General features: G+C 29.0%; 1 long non-coding RNA gene across 1 annotated transcript; it reads right to left on the reverse strand.

The window, feature by feature from the left end:
• Positions 1–208: 208 nt before the first annotated feature.
• LOC142242898 (uncharacterized) lies at positions 209–759 on the reverse strand. Its single transcript, XR_012724240.1, has 3 exons — positions 693–759; positions 488–563; positions 209–393 (listed from the first exon to the last, which is right to left on the reverse strand). It is a non-coding gene; the product is annotated as an uncharacterized LOC142242898 (long non-coding RNA).
• Between the last annotated feature and the right edge of the window lie 3,766 nt (positions 760–4,525).

Here is a 4,525-nt window from a genome sequence, read left to right on the forward strand (position 1 = left end):
TTCATAATATTTCTATTATTTCCTCTGTCAAGCATCTACAAACACATTTCAACAACAAATGCCTCATATTCAATAGACAAATTTGTTGAGCATCAGCAGATTTTACATACAAATAAAGTTGTTAATATTTATTTGCAGTTATTTTTTTGTGTGTAATTAAAGGAACAACAAACCGTTTTACTATTATGAAAATTTTCATACATTAAAATTAAACTTTCTTTAAGCAAAAGTACTTTATTATAAAAACTTATGATGAAAGTTCTTAATACAATGTTTTTTGTGAATAAAAATGATGACCACGTGGAACAGAGAGTAGTTCATTTGAACCCGCTGTTTGGACATTTTGACTTATCCTTTTTTTATTCATCGTAGGTAGTTTTTTCACATATCTTGCTGGAAAAAATGGAAACAAAAATGAAAATTGTTAAAAATTAACACCATGTAATGAAATATAATTTTTAATTCTTCATTTTAGCTTGTAACTTACCATATTTGGGGCATTTTATCAAATGGTGTAAAGAATTCAACTTTTCTTTGGAAAACGTATCTCATAAAATGTGTACCTGAAACAATTAGAAAAATAATGAAGTATTCTATATAAACTCATAAAACTGTGTTGTTATCGATGTGAAGGATATAATAAAATAAATATTCTAGTTGAAAGAAAGCCAAAGTTTTAATATAAAACTTACCAATTCTCTATTAAATTGTACGCTGAGGGGAAATATAAAAATTTGTCCAAATTTATTTGGGTTACTCTGAAATTAAATATTAAATAAAATTATTAAATAAGTTTTCAAAAAATCTAATGAAAAAATAATATGCATTAAAAACCAAATATTCTTGATAACCCTAGACAGTCATCATTTGTCAAAATGACGACACGTAATTTAATTTTCGATTTAAAATGCATTTTAGTCTATTGGGAAATGGTGAATTTAAGTTATACTAATTCGACCGTTTTATGAATTTTTGTTTTATACTACTTAAAACCAAATTGAATAAGAAAATAAACTCAAGTTTGGTTCACTTTTTCGCTCACGATGAAAATTTTAGCGTCTTGAAATGAGCCGTAGTCAAAATGATAAAGGCTGTTAATGTACAAAAAATAAGGATGACTGTCCAGGGCTAAAAGAAAGTTAAAGAATCCTTACCAATTCACTATTAAATTATAGGCAAAGGAGTACTAACAATTTGTCCAAATGTTTAAGGGGTTAATCTGAAATTAAATATTAAATATTTCATTAAAAATATTACATTGGTTTCCAAAAAATTTGATTAAAGAAATACTAAAATAAGGCATTAAAAACCTGTAATTTTGATGATAAAAAGGTCACAAAAACGTAAATATTCTAGTTAAAATAAAGCCAATTTTTAAAAGAAAACTTACTAATTCTCTATTTTTTATTTGTTCGAATCCATCTGGAGTTGCTCTGAAATTAAATATTGTTTTTACAACAAAGAAAAGCATTAAACTGGTTTCCAAAAAAAATTAATTAACAAATAATAATATACATAAAAAATATTTTTAGAAGAAATACTTACCAATTTATGAATAAACTATACGCTGAGATATAACAAAAATTTTCCAAATTCATCTGGAATTGAATATTAATTTTTTACATAGAATAATAAAAATTTCAATACACTTTCAATTTCAACATATTTTCCTCAATATTCGTTATAACTTTTTTCTAAACTACCAATAAAATATTAATAACTTTCATTTAAAAGGTTTAATAAACAAACACCAATATATGTCTCAAAAATCCAAAATATTCCATGCCTTTATACTCCTTGTTGCATACCTACTTAAAAGATGCAACAGCCCACGCCAACGCCAACTATACAACTGAAGCATGCCAAACAAAACCAATCAAAGCCAAAACATTCCTACAACAACAAAAACACATGTGCCTTTATTGAAAACAACACCTCATCCATAACAAACACACACACACAAACCACTAAATGCACAAAAATAACAAACAACCCCACGCTCATGTATACACAACAAAACTCAAGTAACATCATCTTTACATTAATCACATTCCACTATGCCGATAAAGATGTCTGTACTATGCATTAGTTCATCGCATCTGCTGACAATTTACTCTAAGAATAATATTCGTAAAGGCACACCAGTTTACGATCAATGAAACGTTTAACTTAAAATTTGCAAAATTTTCAAGAAATGTTATCTACAATTTTTGACGAAAATGTCTATAAATTTAATTACATGTGAACTAAAAATATTTCATTGGGTAATTTTTTACCAACAATTATTAACTATAGGAATTGTCAGTAAGAAATTGCTATCCACTTTCAAGTTCATTTTTCGTAAAAAAATATTTTCTCATACAAAAAAATCTTATAGTAAATTGCACTTATTATTTACAAAATATTTTACATTTCACAAGTAGTTTTATAGCATGACAAACGAATTTTTAACTACCAGTTAAAAAATTTTTTAAGGAAATTTCCATCGTATTTTGTAGGCCATGAACTAAACGATTGCTACTTAGAATTTGTAAAATTTCCTTCCGAGTAGTTAATTTTCGTTGAAGATGCGAAAAATGAACTAAAATTCTGGAAAATTCTTGTAATAAATTAATGTAAAAATTTTCTTAAATTTACGAGACACTTTTTTTTCTGTGTAGAGAAAGTCTTTAGATAACAATTGCGTTAATTCTAAAGGGTTATTTAGAATTTTTAAATACAGGTTGACCTCAGTCAAATTAAATTTTTCTTTCATATTAAGATACCCATTTTTAAGTCCAATTATAAGGACAAAACCACTTCATTGAATAGTTTATCGACTTGTGCACAAGGAAAAAACTTAATATCAGACAAATGCGTCTTCTATGCTAAGCAAAAAAACGCATTCGTATTTAAATGACAAGAAAAATTTGGCCCAACGACAATATTTTGTTCAGTGTCGATAGACTTTCTCAATTCTTTTAATTTTTATTTAACAAATAGTTCGAAAATCCAACGAATGTGTAGATGAACAAAAAACAAAATGCACACAAGTTGCACACATGGCTCAAAGCCGTACAGGGTGCATCGGATTTGGAGTCCTGTCAAATGGAAAACTCCCTCAAGTAAAAGATGACGATGAAGTTGAACAAGAAACCAACAAACAAAAGAAACTTTAAAAATTCAGAGAAGCGTAAAACTTTTCTCCATATCCTTGTTTAGTATCACTAAGCTGTATATTTGAGAATGTGCGTATGAAAGCAAAGAGGAGGCGTATGTGTGAAATATTTCTGTTAACAACTGAACAATTACAAAAATTTCCTGAATAGAAGTTCACCCATACACAATGTGGTGTAGAAGTGCCATGAAATCGAATGCCATAACTTTAAGCTATGGACAACTTTTAATACACTTATTTGTGTTGCATTGGTTTCCATTCTACACTCAAAAAAATTTGCTTGATCTTCTCTTAAGTATTTCAGTATTGATTTATACCAAAATGCGACTTATTTAATATAAATACATTTCTAGGCTCCAAAGAATGTAAATTAGTATCCCAGCAAAAAAGCGTCGCCAAAAAAGTAGTGAAAATGTTCATTTTGGATCCGGAAGTAGTGCAAAATTGGCGCAGAAGCGATGAATTGTCATTGGAGGGAAGTCCACTATTTCAACACCGTTGCACTGAATTTGCATCACTTCTTTAGGTGTGATTCGAATTCAGTGTTTTGGATGTGAATTAAAAAATTTTTTAATATTATAAATAAATTTATTCTGATAATTGGTTGATAGTTTTGCTGCAAGTAGAGGATGCTGATGAGGAATGTGGTAATTCCGAAACAGCTGTACATCCAACCATCTTGCAGTCTATAGGGCTTTGCCCAAATAAATTTGACAAGCATACTTTTCCTCTGTTGGTTAAGCTACACTTGTAGTTTAGTCAATGCATGGCTTTAAGCTGAGATCAAAAAACAAAAAAAAAAACAATAACGATTGAAGAGAAGCCAACAATAACAAACAAAACGAATGAAGATAGAGGAAGCACGCTCAAAAACAAAGCCAGCCAAATACATACAAATCGATGATTTGAGTTTAGCAAAGGAAAAGAGATATGCTGGCAAATTTGTTTAGGCAGCAGCCGACTATCAAACCCTTTTTTGGGAGGTTCAAGTGTAGTTCACGTTGGGTTGAGTGAATTACCCGAATTTATTCTGATAATTGGTTGATAGTTTTGCTGCAAGTAGAGGATGCTGATGAGGAATGTGGTAATTCCGAAACAGCTGTACATCCAACCATCTTGCAGTCTATAGGGCTTTGCCCAAATAAATTTGACAAGCATACTTTTCCTCTGTTGGTTAAGCTACACTTGTAGTTTAGTCAATGCATGGCTTTAAGCTGAGATCAAAAAATAAAAAAACAACAATAACGATTATAAATAAATTATATAATAAATAAATAAATTGTATAATTTTTTATAAATTTTAATGCATTCTAATGCTTGCCTGAAACGTTTGACCTCAACTATTTTCAAAAATTCGCATTTTTTCTA

This window comes from Haematobia irritans, chromosome 1, assembly GCF_050003625.1.
Source record: "Haematobia irritans isolate KBUSLIRL chromosome 1, ASM5000362v1, whole genome shotgun sequence".
Classification (NCBI taxonomy): Eukaryota; Metazoa; Arthropoda; class Insecta; order Diptera; family Muscidae; genus Haematobia; species Haematobia irritans.